Genomic DNA, 19,939 nt, shown 5'->3' on the forward strand with positions numbered 1-19,939 from the left:
CATCACCTCCTCAGAGGGGGCTCCGGTCACCTTGTCCCTTGCCGGCTCCTTCGTCGGCCACTCTACCCCTCTCTTACACTCGAGCCACAGGCGGAACAATGATCTCGAACAAGGTATTCAAGTCTTCCCAGAGACACTTCGCAAGCTTCACAAACCTGTCTGTTTGCTGATACCACTCGATCGGTTTCGCCCTCAATCTGGCATAATCGTTAGTAAAGGATAGGATGTCTCCTCTGGACCACGGTACATGTACTAAAACACCACCAGCTGTTTCTCTCATGGGTAGTATTTTTACTGATTCTGTGTCGGGTGTGACTTTGGTCTGGTTTGACCCTGGACTGTCACCTTTTCCCTTATCGCTCTTCTCTGCCCATCTGCCTTCCCATTTTTCTAATGCACCCCAAATTTATGCACTTTGCAATAGCTCTTTTAAGTGCGCCTTCATCCCAGCAGACCTCATGTGTTCAAAGTCTTTTGAATCAAAATCTAGTCTGTAACTTCTCTTCAAATGTTTGGTGTTTCCAATATCAATATCGTATTTGTCTGCCAGATTGGCTAATCTCTGATGCACCTTGCCCACTTCTTTAGTAATCTTAGGACACAGGTATCTCAATTCTGCTTCAGTGTAGGACTCTAGTCGGTTTACCCCCATTGTACCTTCTACCAATTCAGCAGCTTCCACTCCCAGTCTTACAAAATTTAGGTAGTCATCTGCCCTTACCCTTTCCGGTTCTACTGCTGTCACTGTAGTCTTTTGCGAAGTATAAGTTTTTTCTAGCCATTCCTTTAGCTGCAGCACTGTAAAACCTTGCAGTGAAATGTTCCCTGCATTTATCATTGGCGACTGTGAGGTGTTCGTACTCATCGTCTATGGAGTTAAAACCCCTAATCCTGCCTGACGCATTGCTTCTAAGGGTGCTTCTACTGGGCTAAGGTCTATTAGGGACCTCGGCTTTTCGACTGCTTGTTCCCCTGGAGCCATTATCTGGGGAGTTCCTATGGGCCCTCCTCTTATCTCATCTTGGGTTATTACTCCCACATGCACCAGGTTTGCCTTGTGCGTATAATGGCACCGGTGGACCGACAGTAATTGGTAACGATATTGCAGCAGGTGTCAGACCCGGTCCCAGACCTCATGGAGCAGTAACTCCATAGGTCTGTTCCGAAGTACCCGGGACAGGTACTAGTGGAGGACCAGCTACTGGGTTGTACCCTGGTATCAGTTGTGGCTGCGGCTGGGACACTAATTTCGGAGTTGACTCAATCGGCACTAACTTCGATTTTGCATATATCGGGTCTGGCGGCACTATCAGATTTGTAATAGTCTCAAGTACTGGGACGTCTGGATAGATTCTCTGTATCTGCGGCGGAGGTTGCAACTGTATCTGCATGTCTGGCGCAGTGGGTACACTGACCCCATTCTGTATCGAAGTCGTATCACTAGTCTGTACTGTATCAGTAACTCCCTTCTCCTGCGTCTGGTTCCCAGGTCACATTCTAGTGCTTGGAACACTGTCGCTCACCGCATAAGGTGGCGGGCGATCATGTAATAATCGGTCAATTAATTCCTCATCGTCTGAATCGTCTTCCTCTTCACAAGGTCTCTTATTCTCTTTAGACTTACTAGAGTCCTTGTCTGTTTTACAGAAGGCTTTCTTTCCCTGTGACTCTTCTCCTTGAGCTACTGCGGGGAACAATTTTAATCCGTCAACAATCCCTCGTCTCCACATTTTGTTCTCGTTATCCCACCTAGCTTCTGCATAGGATTTTTCTGCCCTTTTTAGCCTTCTCTGGAACCTTTCTTGTCTATGTTTAAGAGCCATTAAGTCCTAAATTGCTAAAGCCTCATATTGAGCTGGCCTCGGAGGTGGTTTTTGTGTACTTAGTATCCACCTTAAGTTCTGTAGTACCTTTGGATTAAACGTCCCATGTTCTGGGAACGCTAAACATCCCTCCTTCTCTGTTAACTTGCGCCACTGTTTCATCCATAAGCAAGGCACAACACCCTTCTCCTCTATAACCATGTAAACTGGAGTACCCTCAGGCGGTGTAGGCTCCCCATCAGTTGCCATAATATACACGTCTCCTTTCAGAGCAATCTTAAAAGCCTTGACAAAATTCATCTTTGTGTTTTTCTCCTATTTGTATTTAATCAGAAAGTGACTTTAATTCCCAGGACACTCTTCACCCACCTTTCTCGACCTATTGTCTTTCACGGACGGCAGCCAATCCGTGCGCGACCCTTCTCGACAACTGACCTATCTCAGAGCGGTACCACTGACGTCACACTCACACACTGCAGCTGACAAAGTCTTGCGGCTCGTCCGCCCCTCACTGGATTCACACAAACTAATGCAAATCTTACTGCGAGCACCTTAACAACAACACAAATCTGTCGGTTTACTACAGGAAGGGTAACACATTCGCTTCAGAACTTTACAGAGATTTCACTTGAAGCCTCGGCCGCTACTCTCTCTTTCTCAGTCCCCGCATACGCAAGCAGAATTCGACCCGAAAATTCTACTCTCGACTTGTCAATTGTTTGCCCTAGTGCACTTTAGAACTTGCCAAATCTCCATCGAAGGTCTCACACATACGTTTCTACTCAAACTCGACTTGTCAACCACGCCCGATTGACCTATTAAACCGCACAGATTACAACATAAACCCAAGTGTCTCCTACACTTGTCAATATACTCCGGAGTCTTAGACCACAACGGGTCCGTACATGAACAACCAACCACGTGGATAATTTTGAGCACAAAGCGCCACACTCAAGTGAAGTACGCCGACTTCCCTACTCTCATACCGTGGAGTACGCCCACTCCTACTAAAACATAATTATCTGGCATAGATACAAACAGATTTCACAATCACCTGCAAAAAGGCATATGCTAAGCAAGTGCAAAATCCTATACCACACACATTATGACGCCGAGAACATTCCCAACTCACTTAGGCAGGCTCCGAGATCCCGGGAAAGTCATGGTGAACTCAGAAACCCATCATACCTCCGACTTGCATTATCACAGAAAAACAATTTAAACAATGATTCTCCGTCCTAGGGCCCCAAAGGGTCAAACCGTCGCTCTGCTACCAGAACTGATAACGTGTCTTTTATATTAATTTATTACACATTAGGACTCGTTTTAGGCCAATGAATCTTTTGACCCAGTTGAGAGACACCGTAAGACGAGATAGCTGATCAATATGTCAATCAATATATCAATAATGTCATCAATATTTATCACCATAATACATTTTACTTTAGTCAAAGACATTAATCAAATGGGCGACACAACCTTGACCTTTCAGCCATGAATAACCACACCTTTGATAGAATTTTATGAAGTTTATTCCCTATTAATTACAATCTAATAGCAAATGCGTTAATCTCAAAGCCAAGAAACACAATAACATAGTTATAGTATGGCAACTTTGGTAAGATTTCAATAAGGCAAAAATCACAAACATCAAAGCATAACACGGCCCAAACATAGATCTCAATACAGCAAAGTGTCAACTACGCGTCAGTTCAACATAGCATAACGTCAGTCGTTTGTCTATTTGCGTCAGTTTAGTGATCACCTATCCTAACCACTGATTAGCATTGGCATGTTGGGCTTCATGCAAAACAATTTAGAACACCAATTTGGAAAACATCTAGCTATGGTCTCTGTCAAAAATTAGCAGTTGGTACCTAGAAAGGAAAAGCAAACAGACAAATTACAATTGCATTGTCATAATTATCCTCCACAGGTTAGGTCAACACACAGGTTCAGTCTTCATCTTCAGGACATCCGTCAAAGCGCCATCAATCAGGACTCGACTAAAGGGCAAAAATGGGCACTTACCTCATAAGGAGGATAAGTGTAAAGGGTAGTCTATGGGTGAGGATGGTTTCTAATAAGTCTCAAGTCACCAAAAAGAGTGACAGAGTTTCTGGATAAAATCAATAGCATTCCCTACCTAATTCTAATGACCCTTCTGTGACATTGGTTTTTATCCCCTTTTCGTAGTACATTCCCCCAAAATTCTGTTGGACACTTACTATACCCCACTATCTTGAACCTATCAAATTTAGCATTTCGTAATCCCAATTGTCACCCCACATTAATTCATGGCTCTTTGATTGGTCTTCATAACTGACGTCTTCGGAGGTGGCACATCCAGAGTTGCTTCATCCTTTGGTATCTCTTGGCACGTCCTTTGGTCATCAGTTTTCGTCGTTCACCGGTCTAAGTGACCTTGTACATAACATGAATCTACACTTGTTTCAATATGTTTAAACATTTATTTCAGGGCACCAAAAATGCGCCTGAGAACAGATTCGACATGGATACATTAGTCTTCCAAGTTTGAAGAAAAAGAACATTTACAGGGTCATGGCCCTTTGCAAGTCAGTACACTGGAAAAACAGAAAAAATTCATTTAATATGAGAGCTGGGCAGCTAAATCTTACAGCTCACGCTAACTTAAGGCCTACGAAGAATTTCAATACAGTTTCATCAATACGAACGTTAATATAAGCTTAATTGAACATAACATAAACATTTTTATTCATCATTATTAGTTGCGTTTACATTGGTGGCCATTCATCGCGGTCACAATTTCAGTACACGTTTAAGCAAAATCGCTATTATTTTAGTTTTCTATGTAGTATTGTTACACATTAATATATAGATATTTCGTTCTAATATAGGTTATATAAACTACGTTCTCTCACGTTCATTTTCCGTGCCCAGCAATGTTGCGTTGAAAATCCGGTCACACAGTGTCACAAAACCGCGCTGCATGGGGTTTACGTCAGTATCAGCCTCCGTTAGTGGGTGTTGTGTGTGTTGTTTCTCCAGCTGCGTTGCATTGATCTGCCAGCCGCGATGCAGGTGGAGCATTTATCAGCCGTGTCACAGACGATGGGTCGAAAATTTCCCTGTACGTCGGTCTGTGCATGGATTTTCAGTCTTTGTCTGCCAGCTTCACCTTGGCAGGGCAGGAGTCTCAACAGAGAGTCCAGGTGCTGGCGGGGGAAGTCTTTGATGGCCCAGAGACTTCAACACGAAAGGCAAACTCAGTTCAAGCCTGTGGAGATTCTTCATAAGCAGGAATACAAAACAAAGTCCTGTCTTTGTCCCCTTTCACAGGCAGAAGCAGCAACTGCAGGATAGCCCAACAAAGCACAGTCACAGGCAGGGGCAGCACTTTTCTTCAGCTCTTCTCCTTGGCAGAGGTTCCTTTTTATTCCAAAAGTGATCTAATTTTCAAGAGTTTTGGTGCTCTTCTTATACCCCTTTCTGCCTTTGAAGTAGGCCTACTTCAAAGAGAAGTCTCTGTTGTTTTCAAGATACTTCCTTGCCCAGGCCAGGCCCCAGACACACACCAGGAGTTTGGAGACTGCATAGTGTGAGGGCCCTCCTAGCACAGATGGCTCATCAGTGTATGCAGGCTACACCCCAGTACCCTTTGTGTCACTGTCTAGAGAGATGTGCAAACAGCCCAACGTCCAAACTGACTGAGACAGGGAATCCACAAACAAGCAGAGTCACAGAATGGTTTAAGCAAGAACATGCCTACTTTCTAAAAGTGGCATTTTCAAACACACAATCTAAAAACCAACTTCACTAAAAGATTTATTTTTACATTCTGAGTTCAGAGACACCAAACTCCAAATGGCTATGTGCTCCCAAAGGGAATGTGCGCTTTAACAATATTTAACGGCACCCCCCATGTTAACCTATGAGAGAGATAGGCCTTGCAACAGTGAAAAAACGAATTTGGAAGTATTTCACTTTTAGGACATGTAAACTACATAAGTACATGTCCCACCTTTTACATACACTGCACCATGCCCATGGGGCTACCTACGGCCTACCTTAGGGGTGCCTTACATGTATAAAAAAGGAAAGTTTAGGCCTGGCAAGTGGGTACACTTGCCAAGTCGAATTGGCAGTTTAAAACTGCACACACAGACACTGCAGTGCAGGTCTGAGCCATGGGTACAGGGCTACTTATGTGGGTGGCACAACCAGTGCTGCAGGCACACTAGTAGCTTTTGATTTACAGACCCTGGGCACCTCTAGTGCACTGTACTAGGGACTTACTATTAAATCAGATATGCCAATCATGGAAAGTCAATTACACATATATTTTACTTTCACTTCCACTTTAGCACTGGAAAGCAGTGGTAAAGTGCCCAGAGTAACAAACACAGCAAAAACAGAGTACAGCATACACCAAAAACCTGGGAAACAGAGGCAAAAGGTTAGGAGAGACCACGCCAAGAATGTCAAGTCTAACCGACCTCACTTGTGTGAGTAGACCTGGCACCTCCAACAAGGAATGGCCCAAAACCATAAATGGATGCAGCGTGTTTTTCCAAATAAATTCATCCTCTTTTTCCAAAGTGTGTATCTCTATATTTTGGACCCCAGCTCAGCTGGGACCTAGGAAAACCTAGCCAAGCTGTACTTGTAACTGACTTTTTACAGTCCAACAGATAAATTGATGTTTGTTTATGTTATGGGAGAGCTATCTGGTTCTCTTAACCCCTTCGCTGCCAGGCCTTTTCCCCCTCCTGTGCCAGGCCTTTTTTTGCCTATTTGGGGCAGTTCGCGCTTAGGCCCTCATAACTTTTTGTCCACATAAGCTAACCAAGCCAAATTTGCGTCCTTTTTTTCCAACATCCTAGGGATTCTAGAGGTACCCAGACTTTGTGGGTTCCCTTGAAGGAGGCCAAGAAATTGGCCAAAATACAGTGACAATTTTTTTTTTTTTTTTTTAAATGGAAAAAGTGGCTGCAGAAGAAGGCTTGTGGATTTCCCCCTGAAAATGGCATCAACAAAGGGTTTGTAGTGCTAAACTCAGCAGCTTCCTAGCTTTCAGGAACAGGCAGACTTGAATCAGAAAACGCAATTTTTCAACACAATTTTGGCATTTTACTGGGGCATACCCCATTTTTGCAATTTTTTGTGCTTTCAGCCTCCTTCCAGTCAGTGACAGGAATGGGCATGGGCATGAAACCAATGCTGGATCCCAGAAACCTAACCATTTCTGAAAAGTAGTCACAATTCTGAATTCAGCAAGGGGTCATTTGTGTAGATCCTACAAGGGTTTCCTACAGAAAATAACAGCTGAAAAATAAAAATATTGAAATTGAGGTGAAAAAAACATCAATTTTTCTCTACGTTTTACTCTGTAACTTTTCCCTGCAATGTCAGATTATGGAAAGCAATATACCGTTACGTCTGCTGGACTCCTCTGGTTGCGGGGATATATAGGGCTTGTAGGTTCATCAAGAACCCGAGGAATCCAGAGCCAATAAATGAGCTGCACCCTGCAGTGCGTTTTCATTCTATACCGGGTATACAGCAATTCATTTGCTGAAATATAAAGAGTAAAAAATTGCTATCAAGAAAACCTTTGCATTTCCAAAAAGGGCACAAGATAAGGTGCTGAGGAGCAGTGGTTATTTGCACATCTCTGAATTCCGGGGTGACCATACAAGCATGTGAATTATAGGGAATTTCTCAAATAGATGTCTTTTTTACACACTCTCCTATATTTGGAAGGACAAAATGTAGAGAAAGACAAGGGGCAATAGCACTTGTTTTGCTAATCTATGTTCCCCCAAGTCTCCCGATAAAAATGATACCTCACTTGCGTGGGTAGGCCTAGCGCCCGCGACAGGAAACGCCCCAAAGCACAACGTGGACACATCCAAAATTTTGGGAGAAAACAGAGGTGTTTTTTGCGAAGTGCCTACCTGTAGATTTTGGCCTCTAGCTCAGCCGGCACCTAGGGAAACCTACCAAACCTGTGCATTTCTGAAAACTAGAGACCTAGGGGAATCCAAGGAGGGGTGACTTGCGGGGCTCGGACCAGGTTCTGTTACCCAGAATCCTTTGCAAACCTCAAAATTTGGCTAAAAAAACACATGTCCCTCACATTTCTGTGGCAGAAAGTTCTGGAATCTGAGAGGAGCTACAAATTTCCTTCCACCCAGAGTTCCTCCAAGTCTCCCGATAAAAATGATACCTCACTTGCGTGGGTAGGCCTAGCGCCGGCGACAGGAAACACCCCAAAGCGCAACGTGGACACATCCTAAATTTTGGAAAAAAACAGAGGTGTTTTTTGCGAAGTGCCTACCTGTAGATTTTGGCCTCTAGCTCAGCCGGCACCTAGGGAAACCTACCAAACCTGTGCATTTCTGAAAACTAGAGACCTAGGGGAATCCAAGGAGGGGTGACTTGCGGGGCTCGGACCAGGTTCTGTTACCCAGAATCCTTTGCAAACCTCAAAATTTGGGTAAAAAAACACATGTCCCTCACATTTCTGTGGCAGAAAGTTCTGGAATCTGAGAGGAGCTACAAATTTCCTTCCACCCAGCGTTCCCCCAAGTCTCCCGATAAAAATGATACCTCACTTGCGTGGGTAGGCCTAGCGCCGGCGACAGGAAACACCCCAAAGCGCAACGTGGACACATCCTAAATTTTGGAAAAAAACAGAGGTGTTTTTTGCGAAGTGCCTACCTGTAGATTTTGGCCTCTAGCTCAGCCGGCACCTAGGGAAACCTACCAAACCTGTGCATTTCTGAAAACTAGAGACCTAGGGGAATCCAAGGAGGGGTGACTTGCGGGGCTCGGACCAGGTTCTGTTATTCAGAATCCTTTGCAAACCTCAAAATTTGGCTAAAAAAACACATGTCCCTCACATTTCTGTGGCAGAAAGTTCTGGAATCTGAGAGGAGCTACAAATTTCCTTCCACCCAGCGTTCCCCCAAGTCTCCCGATAAAAATGATACCTCACTTGCGTGGGTAGGCCTAGCGCCGGCGACAGGAAACACCCCAAAGCGCAACGTGGACACATCCTAAATTTTGGAAAAAACAGAGGTGTTTTTTGCGAAGTGCCTACCTGTAGATTTTGGCCTGTAGCTCAGCCGGCACCTAGGGAAACCTACCAAACCTGTGCATTTCTGAAAACTAGAGACCTAGGGGAATCCAAGGAGGGGTGACTTGCCGGGCTCGGACCAGGTTCTGTTACCCAGAATCCTTTGCAAACCTCAAAATTTGGCTAAAAAAACACATGTCCCTCACATTTCTGTGGCAGAAAGTTCTGGAATCTGAGAGGAGCTACAAATTTCCTTCCACCCAGCGTTCCCCCAAGTCTCCCGATAAAAACGATACCTCACTTGCGTGGCTAGGCCTAGCGCCGGCGACAGGAAACACCCCAAAGCGCAACGTGGACACATCCTAAATTTTGAAAAAAAACAGAGGTGTTTTTTGCGAAGTGCCTACCTGTAGATTTTGGCCTCTAGCTCAGCCGGCACCTAGGGAAACCTACCAAACCTGTGCATTTCTGAAAACTAGAGACCTAGGGGAATCCAAGGAGGGGTGACTTGCGGGGCTCGGACCAGGTTCTGTTACCCAGAATCCTTTGCAAACCTCAAAATTTGGCTAAAAAAACACATGTCCCTCACATTTCTGTGGCAGAAAGTTCTGGAATCTGAGATGAGCTACAAATTTCCTTCCACCCAGCGTTCCCCCAAGTCTCCCGATAAAAATGATACCTCACTTGCGTGGGTAGGCCTAGCGCCGGCGACAGGAAACACCCCAAAGCGCAACGTGGACACATCCTAAATTTTGGAAAAAAACAGAGGTGTTTTTTGCGAAGTGCCTACCTGTAGATTTTGGCCTGTAGCTCAGCCGGCACCTAGGGAAACCTACCAAACCTGTGCATTTCTGAAAACTAGAGACCTAGGGGAATCCAAGGAGGGGTGACTTGCGGGGCTCGGACCAGGTTCTGTTACCCAGAATCCTTTGCAAACCTCAAAATTTGGGTAAAAAAACACATGTCCCTCACATTTCTGTGGCAGAAAGTTCTGGAATCTGAGAGGAGCTACCAATTTTCTTCCACCCAGCGTTCCCCCAAGTCTCCCGATAAAAATGATACCTCACTTGCGTGGGTAGGCCTAGCGCCGGCGACAGGAAACACCCCAAAGCGCAACGTGGACACATCCTAAATTTTGAAAAAAAACAGAGGTGTTTTTTGCGAAGTGCCTACCTGTAGATTTTGGCCTGTAGCTCAGCCGGCACCTAGGGAAACCTACCAAACCTGTGCATTTCTGAAAACTAGAGACCTAGGGGAATCCAAGGAGGGGTGACTTGCCGGGCTCGGACCAGGTTCTGTTACCCAGAATCCTTTGCAAACCTCAAAATTTGGCTAAAAAAACACATGTCCCTCACATTTCTGTGGCAGAAAGTTCTGGAATCTGAGAGGAGCTACAAATTTCCTTCCACCCAGCGTTCCCCCAAGTCTCCCGATAAAAATGATACCTCACTTGCGTGGGTAGGCCTAGCGCCGGCGACAGGAAACACCCCAAAGCGCAACGTGGACACATCCTAAATTTTGAAAAAAAACAGAGGTGTTTTTTGCGAAGTGCCTACCTGTAGATTTTGGCCTCTAGCTCAGCCGGCACCTAGGGAAACCTACCAAACCTGTGCATTTCTGAAAACTAGAGACCTAGGGGAATCCAAGGAGGGGTGACTTGCGGGGCTCGGACCAGGTTCTGTTACCCAGAATCCTTTGCAAACCTCAAAATTTGGCTAAAAAAACACATGTCCCTCACATTTCTGTGGCAGAAAGTTCTGGAATCTGAGATGAGCTACAAATTTCCTTCCACCCAGCGTTCCCCCAAGTCTCCCGATAAAAATGATACCTCACTTGCGTGGGTAGGCCTAGCGCCGGCGACAGGAAACACCCCAAAGCGCAACGTGGACACATCCTAAATTTTGGAAAAAAACAGAGGTGTTTTTTGCGAAGTGCCTACCTGTAGATTTTGGCCTCTAGCTCAGCCGGCACCTAGGGAAACCTACCAAACCTGTGCATTTCTGAAAACTAGAGACCTAGGGAAATCCAAGGAGGGGTGACTTGCGGGGCTCGGACCAGGTTCTGTTACCCAGAATCCTTTGCAAACCTCAAAATTTGGCTAAAAAAACACATGTCCCTCACATTTCTGTGGCAGAAAGTTCTGGAATCTGAGAGGAGCTACAAATTTCCTTCCACCCAGCGTTCCCCCAAGTCTCCCGATAAAAATGATACCTCACTTGCGTGGGTAGGCCTAGCGCCGGCGACAGGAAACACCCCAAAGCGCAACGTGGACACATCCTAAATTTTGGAAAAAAACAGAGGTGTTTTTTGCGAAGTGCCTACCTGTAGATTTTGGCCTGTAGCTCAGCCGGCACCTAGGGAAACCTACTAAACCTGTGCATTTCTGAAAACTAGAGACCTAGGGGAATCCAAAGAGGGGTGACTTGCGGGGCTCTGACCAGGTTCTGTTACCCAGAATCCTTTGCAAACCTCAAAATTTGGCTAAAAAAACACATGTCCCTCACATTTCTGTGGCAGAAAGTTCTGGAATCTGAGAGGAGTTACAAATTTCCTTCTACCCAGCGTTCCCCCAAGTCTCCCGATAAAAATGATACCTCACTTGCGTGGGTAGGCATAGCGCCGGCGACAGGAAACACCCCAAAGCGCAACGTGGACACATCCTAAATTTTGAAAAAAAACAGAGGTGTTTTTTGCGAAGTGCCTACCTGTAGATTTTGGCCTCTAGCTCAGCCGGCACCTAGGGAAACCTACCAAACCTGTGCATTTCTGAAAACTAGAGACCTAGGGGAATCCAAGGAGGGGTGACTTGCGGGGCTCGGACCAGGTTCTGTTACCCAGAATCCTTTGCAAACCTCAAAATTTGGGTAAAAAAACACATGTCCCTCACATTTCTGTGGCAGAAAGTTCTGGAATCTGAGAGGAGCTACAAATTTCCTTCCACCCAGCGTTCCCCCAAGTCTCCCGATAAAAATGATACCTCACTTGCGTGGGTAGGCCTAGCGCCGGCGACAGGAAACACCCCAAAGCGCAACGTGGACACATCCTAAATTTTGGAAAAAAACAGAGGTGTTTTTTGCGAAGTGCCTACCTGTAGATTTTGGCCTCTAGCTCAGCCGGCACCTAGGGAAACCTACCAAACCTGTGCATTTCTGAAAACTAGAGACCTAGGGGAATCCAAGGAGGGGTGACTTGCGGGGCTCGGACCAGGTTCTGTTACCCAGAATCCTTTGCAAACCTCAAAATTTGGCTAAAAAAACACATGTCCCTCACATTTCTGTGGCAGAAAGTTCTGGAATCTGAGAGGAGCTACAAATTTCCTTCCACCCAGCGTTCCCCCAAGTCTCCCGATAAAAATGATACCTCACTTGCGTGGGTAGGCCTAGCGCCGGCGACAGGAAACACCCCAAAGCGCAACGTGGACACATCCTAAATTTTGGAAAAAAACAGAGGTGTTTTTTGCGAAGTGCCTACCTGTAGATTTTGGCCTGTAGCTCAGCCGGCACCTAGGGAAACCTACCAAACCTGTGCATTTCTGAAAACTAGAGACCTAGGGGAATCCAAGGAGGGGTGACTTGCGGGGCTCGGACCAGGTTCTGTTACCCAGAATCCTTTGCAAACCTCAAAATTTGGGTAAAAAAACCCATGTCCCTCACATTTCTGTGGCAGAAAGTTCTGGAATCTGAGAGGAGCTACCAATTTTCTTCCACCCAGCGTTCCCCCAAGTCTCCCGATAAAAATGATACCTCACTTGCGTGGGTAGGCCTAGCGCCGGCGACAGGAAACACCCCAAAGCGCAACGTGGACACATCCTAAATTTTGAAAAAAAACAGAGGTGTTTTTTGCGAAGTGCCTACCTGTAGATTTTGGCCTGTAGCTCAGCCGGCACCTAGGGAAACCTACCAAACCTATGCATTTCTGAAAACTAGAGACCTAGGGGAATCCAAGGAGGGGTGACTTGCCGGGCTCGGACCAGGTTCTGTTACCCAGAATCCTTTGCAAACCTCAAAATTTGGCTAAAAAAACACATGTCCCTCACATTTCTGTGGCAGAAAGTTCTGGAATCTGAGAGGAGCTACAAATTTCCTTCCACCCAGCGTTCCCCCAAGTCTCCCGATAAAAATGATACCTCACTTGCGTGGCAAGGCCTAGCGCCGGCGACAGGAAACACCCCAAAGCGCAACGTGGACACATCCTAAATTTTGAAAAAAACCAGAGGTGTTTTTTGCGAAGTGCCTACCTGTAGATTTTGGCCTCTAGCTCAGCCGGCACCTAGGGAAACCTACCAAACCTGTGCATTTCTGAAAACTAGAGACCTAGGGGAATCCAAGGAGGGGTGACTTGCGGGGCTCGGACCAGGTTCTGTTACCCAGAATCCTTTGCAAACCTCAAAATTTGGCTAAAAAAACACATGTCCCTCACATTTCTGTGGCAGAAAGTTCTGGAATCTGAGAGGAGCTACAAATTTCCTTCCACCCAGCGTTCCCCCAAGTCTCCCGATAAAAATGATACCTCACTTGCGTGGGTAGGCCTAGCGCCGGCGACAGGAAACACCCCAAAGCGCAACGTGGACACATCCTAAATTTTGGAAAAAAACAGAGGTGTTTTTTGCGAAGTGCCTACCTGTAGATTTTGGCCTCTAGCTCAGCCGGCACCTAGGGAAACCTACCAAACCTGTGCATTTCTGAAAACTAGAGACCTAGGGAAATCCAAGGAGGGGTGACTTGCGGGGCTCGGACCAGGTTCTGTTACCCAGAATCCTTTGCAAACCTCAAAATTTGGGTAAAAAAACACATGTCCCTCACATTTCTGTGGCAGAAAGTTCTGGAATCTGAGAGGAGCTACAAATTTCCTTCCACCCAGCGTTCCCCCAAGTCTCCCGATAAAAATGATACCTCACTTGCGTGGGTAGGCCTAGCGCCGGCGACAGGAAACACCCCAAAGCGCAACGTGGACACATCCTAAATTTTGGAAAAAAACAGAGGTGTTTTTTGCGAAGTGCCTACCTGTAGATTTTGGCCTGTAGCTCAGCCGGCACCTAGGGAAACCTACCAAACCTGTGCATTTCTGAAAACTAGAGACCTAGGGGAATCCAAGGAGGGGTGACTTGCCGGGCTCGGACCAGGTTCTGTTACCCAGAATCCTTTGCAAACCTCAAAATTTGGCTAAAAAAACACATGTCCCTCACATTTCTGTGGCAGAAAGTTCTGGAATCTGAGAGGAGCTACAAATTTCCTTCCACCCAGCGTTCCCCCAAGTCTCCCGATAAAAATGATACCTCACTTGCGTGGCTAGGCCTAGCGCCGGCGACAGGAAACACCCCAAAGCGCAACGTGGACACATCCTAAATTTTGAAAAAAACCAGAGGTGTTTTTTGCGAAGTGCCTACCTGTAGATTTTGGCCTCTAGCTCAGCCGGCACCTAGGGAAACCTACCAAACCTGTGCATTTCTGAAAACTAGAGACCTAGGGGAATCCAAGGAGGGGTGACTTGCGGGGCTCGGACCAGGTTCTGTTACCCAGAATCCTTTGCAAACCTCAAAATTTGGCTAAAAAAACACATGTCCCTCACATTTCTGTGGCAGAAAGTTCTGGAATCTGAGAGGAGCTACAAATTTCCTTCCACCCAGCGTTCCCCCAAGTCTCCCGATAAAAATGATACCTCACTTGCGTGGGTAGGCCTAGCGCCGGCGACAGGAAACACCCCAAAGCGCAACGTGGACACATCCTAAATTTTGGAAAAAAACAGAGGTGTTTTTTGCGAAGTGCCTACCTGTAGATTTTGGCCTCTAGCTCAGCCGGCACCTAGGGAAACCTACCAAACCTGTGCATTTCTGAAAACTAGAGACCTAGGGAAATCCAAGGAGGGGTGACTTGCGGGGCTCGGACCAGGTTCTGTTACCCAGAATCCTTTGCAAACCTCAAAATTTGGCTAAAAAAACACATGTCCCTCACATTTCTGTGGCAGAAAGTTCTGGAATCTGAGAGGAGCTACAAATTTCCTTCCACCCAGCGTTCCCCCAAGTCTCCCGATAAAAATGATACCTCACTTGCGTGGCTAGGCCTAGCGCCGGCGACAGGAAACACCCCAAAGCGCAACGTGGACACATCCTAAATTTTGAAAAAAACCAGAGGTGTTTTTTGCGAAGTGCCTACCTGTAGATTTTGGCCTCTAGCTCAGCCGGCACCTAGGGAAACCTACCAAACCTGTGCATTTCTGAAAACTAGAGACCTAGGGGAATCCAAGGAGGGGTGACTTGCGGGGCTCGGACCAGGTTCTGTTACCCAGAATCCTTTGCAAACCTCAAAATTTGGGTAAAAAAACACATGTCCCTCACATTTCTGTGGCAGAAAGTTCTGGAATCTGAGAGGAGCTACAAATTTCCATCCACCCAGCGTTCCCCCAAGTCTCCCGATAAAAATGATACCTCACTTGCGTGGGTAGGCCTAGCGCCGGCGACAGGAAACACCCCAAAGCGCAACGTGGACACATCCTAAATTTTGGAAAAAAACAGAGGTGTTTTTTGCGAAGTGCCTACCTGTAGATTTTGGCCTGTAGCTCAGCCGGCACCTAGGGAAACCTACCAAACCTGTGCATTTCTGAAAACTAGAGACCTAGGGGAATCCAAGGAGGGGTGACTTGCCGGGCTCGGACCAGGTTCTGTTACCCAGAATCCTTTGCAAACCTCAAAATTTGGCTAAAAAAACACATGTCCCTCACATTTCTGTGGCAGAAAGTTCTGGAATCTGAGAGGAGCTACAAATTTCCTTCCACCCAGCGTTCCCCCAAGTCTCCCGATAAAAATGATACCTCACTTGCGTGGCTAGGCCTAGCGCCGGCGACAGGAAACACCCCAAAGCGCAACGTGGACACATCCTAAATTTTGAAAAAAACCAGAGGTGTTTTTTGCGAAGTGCCTACCTGTAGATTTTGGCCTCTAGCTCAGCCGGCACCTAGGGAAACCTACCAAACCTGTGCATTTCTGAAAACTAGAGACCTAGGGGAATCCAAGGAGGGGTGACTTGCGGGGCTCGGACCAGGTTCTGTTACCCAGAATCCTTTGCAAACCTCAAAATTTGGCTAAAAAAACACATGTCCCTCACATTTCTGTGGCAGAAAGTTCTGGAATCTGAGAGGAGCTACAAATTTCCTTCCACCCAGCGTTCCCCCAAGTCTCCCGATAAAAATGATACCTCACTTGCGTGGGTAGGCCTAGCGCCGGCGACAGGAAACACCCCAAAGCGCAACGTGGACACATCCTAAATTTTGGAAAAAAACAGAGGTGTTTTTTGCGAAGTGCCTACCTGTAGATTTTGGCCTCTAGCTCAGCCGGCACCTAGGGAAACCTACCAAACCTGTGCATTTCTGAAAACTAGAGACCTAGGGAAATCCAAGGAGGGGTGACTTGCGGGGCTCGGACCAGGTTCTGTTACCCAGAATCCTTTGCAAACCTCAAAATTTGGCTAAAAAAACACATGTCCCTCACATTTCTGTGGCAGAAAGTTCTGGAATCTGAGAGGAGCTACAAATTTCCTTCCACCCAGCGTTCCCCCAAGTCTCCCGATAAAAATGATACCTCACTTGCGTGGGTAGGCCTAGCGCCGGCGACAGGAAACACCCCAAAGCGCAACGTGGACACATCCTAAATTTTGGAAAAAAACAGAGGTGTTTTTTGCGAAGTGCCTACCTGTAGATTTTGGCCTGTAGCTCAGCCGGCACCTAGGGAAACCTACTAAACCTGTGCATTTCTGAAAACTAGAGACCTAGGGGAATCCAAAGAGGGGTGACTTGCGGGGCTCTGACCAGGTTCTGTTACCCAGAATCCTTTGCAAACCTCAAAATTTGGCTAAAAAAACACATGTCCCTCACATTTCTGTGGCAGAAAGTTCTGGAATCTGAGAGGAGTTACAAATTTCCTTCCACCCAGCGTTCCCCCAAGTCTCCCGATAAAAATGATACCTCACTTGCGTGGGTAGGCCTAGCGCCGGCGACAGGAAACACCCCAAAGCGCAACGTGGACACATCCTAAATTTTGGAAAAAAACAGAGGTGTTTTTTGCGAAGTGCCTACCTGTAGATTTTGGCCTCTAGCTCAGCCGGCACCTAGGGAAACCTACCAAACCTGTGCATTTCTGAAAACTAGAGACCTAGGGGAATCCAAGGAGGGGTGACTTGCGGGGCTCGGACCAGGTTCTGTTACTCAGAATCCTTTGCAAACCTCAAAATTTGGCTAAAAAAACACATGTCCCTCACATTTCTGTGGCAGAAAGTTCTGGAATCTGAGAGGAGCTACAAATTTCCTTCCACCCAGCGTTCCCCCAAGTCTCCCGATAAAAATGATACCTCACTTGCGTGGGTAGGCCTAGCGCCGGCGACAGGAAACACCCCAAAGCGCAACGTGGACACATCCTAAATTTTGGAAAAAAACAGAGGTGTTTTTTGCGAAGTGCCTACCTGTAGATTTTGGCCTCTAGCTCAGCCGGCACCTAGGGAAACCTACCAAACCTGTGCATTTCTGAAAACTAGAGACCTAGGGGAATCCAAGGAGGGGTGACTTGCGGGGCTCGGACCAGGTTCTGTTACCCAGAATCCTTTGCAAACCTCAAAATTTGGCTAAAAAAACACATGTCCCTCACATTTCTGTGGCAGAAAGTTCTGGAATCTGAGATGAGCTACAAATTTCCTTCCACCCAGCGTTCCCCCAAGTCTCCCGATAAAAATGATACCTCACTTGCGTGGGTAGGCCTAGCGCCGGCGACAGGAAACACCCCAAAGCGCAACGTGGACACATCCTAAATTTTGGAAAAAAACAGAGGTGTTTTTTGCGAAGTGCCTACCTGTAGATTTTGGCCTCTAGCTCAGCCGGCACCTAGGGAAACCTACCAAACCTGTGCATTTCTGAAAACTAGAGACCTAGGGAAATCCAAGGAGGGGTGACTTGCGGGGCTCGGACCAGGTTCTGTTACCCAGAATCCTTTGCAAACCTCAAAATTTGGCTAAAAAAACACATGTCCCTCACATTTCTGTGGCAGAAAGTTCTGGAATCTGAGAGGAGCTACAAATTTCCTTCCACCCAGCGTTCCCCCAAGTCTCCCGATAAAAATGATACCTCACTTGCGTGGGTAGGCCTAGCGCCGGCGACAGGAAACACCCCAAAGCGCAACGTGGACACATCCTAAATTTTGGAAAAAAACAGAGGTGTTTTTTGCGAAGTGCCTACCTGTAGATTTTGGCCTGTAGCTCAGCCGGCACCTAGGGAAACCTACTAAACCTGTGCATTTCTGAAAACTAGAGACCTAGGGGAATCCAAAGAGGGGTGACTTGCGGGGCTCTGACCAGGTTCTGTTACCCAGAATCCTTTGCAAACCTCAAAATTTGGCTAAAAAAACACATGTCCCTCACATTTCTGTGGCAGAAAGTTCTGGAATCTGAGAGGAGTTACAAATTTCCTTCCACCCAGCGTTCCCCCAAGTCTCCCGATAAAAATGATACCTCACTTGCGTGGGTAGGCCTAGCGCCGGCGACAGGAAACACCCCAAAGCGCAACGTGGACACATCCTAAATTTTGAAAAAAAACAGAGGTGTTTTTTGCGAAGTGCCTACCTGTAGATTTTGGCCTCTAGCTCAGCCGGCACCTAGGGAAACCTACCAAACCTGTGCATTTCTGAAAACTAGAGACCTAGGGGAATCCAAGGAGGGGTGACTTGCGGGGCTCGGACCAGGTTCTGTTACCCAGAATCCTTTGCAAACCTCAAAATTTGGGTAAAAAAACACATGTCCCTCACATTTCTGTGGCAGAAAGTTCTGGAATCTGAGAGGAGCTACAAATTTCCTTCCACCCAGCGTTCCCCCAAGTCTCCCGATAAAAATGATACCTCACTTGCGTGGGTAGGCCTAGCGCCGGCGACAGGAAACACCCCAAAGCGCAACGTGGACACATCCTAAATTTTGGAAAAAAACAGAGGTGTTTTTTGCGAAGTGCCTACCTGTAGATTTTGGCCTCTAGCTCAGCCGGCACCTAGGGAAACCTACCAAACCTGTGCATTTCTGAAAACTAGAGACCTAGGGGAATCCAAGGAGGGGTGACTTGCGGGGCTCGGACCAGGTTCTGTTACCCAGAATCCTTTGCAAACCTCAAAATTTGGCTAAAAAAACACATGTCCCTCACATTTCAGTGGCAGAAAGTTCTGGAATCTGAGAGGAGCTACAAATTTCCTTCCACCCAGCGTTCCCCCAAGTCTCCCGATAAAAATGATACCTCACTTGCGTGGGTAGGCCTAGCGCCGGCGACAGGAAACACCCCAAAGCGCAACGTGGACACATCCTAAATTTTGGAAAAAAACAGAGGTGTTTTTTGCGAAGTGCCTACCTGTAGATTTTGGCCTGTAGCTCAGCCGGCACCTAGGGAAACCTACCAAACCTGTGCATTTCTGAAAACTAGAGACCTAGGGGAATCCAAGGAGGGGTGACTTGCGGGGCTCGGACCAGGTTCTGTTACCCAGAATCCTTTGCAAACCTCAAAATTTGGGTAAAAAAACCCATGTCCCTCACATTTCTGTGGCAGAAAGTTCTGGAATCTGAGAGGAGCTACCAATTTTCTTCCACCCAGCGTTCCCCCAAGTCTCCCGATAAAAATGATACCTCACTTGCGTGGGTAGGCCTAGCGCCGGCGACAGGAAACACCCCAAAGCGCAACGGGGACACATCCTAAATTTTGAAAAAAAACAGAGGTGTTTTTTGCGAAGTGCCTACCTGTAGATTTTGGCCTGTAGCTCAGCCGGCACCTAGGGAAACCTACCAAACCTATGCATTTCTGAAAACTAGAGACCTAGGGGAATCCAAGGAGGGGTGACTTGCCGGGCTCGGACCAGGTTCTGTTACCCAGAATCCTTTGCAAACCTCAAAATTTGGCTAAAAAAACACATGTCCCTCACATTTCTGTGGCAGAAAGTTCTGGAATCTGAGAGGAGCTACAAATTTCCTTCCACTCAGCGTTCCCCCAAGTCTCCCGATAAAAATGATACCTCACTTGCGTGGCAAGGCCTAGCGCCGGCGAC

Source organism: Pleurodeles waltl, chromosome 3_1 (genome assembly GCF_031143425.1).
Source record: "Pleurodeles waltl isolate 20211129_DDA chromosome 3_1, aPleWal1.hap1.20221129, whole genome shotgun sequence".
Lineage (NCBI taxonomy): Eukaryota > Metazoa > Chordata > Amphibia > Caudata > Salamandridae > Pleurodeles > Pleurodeles waltl.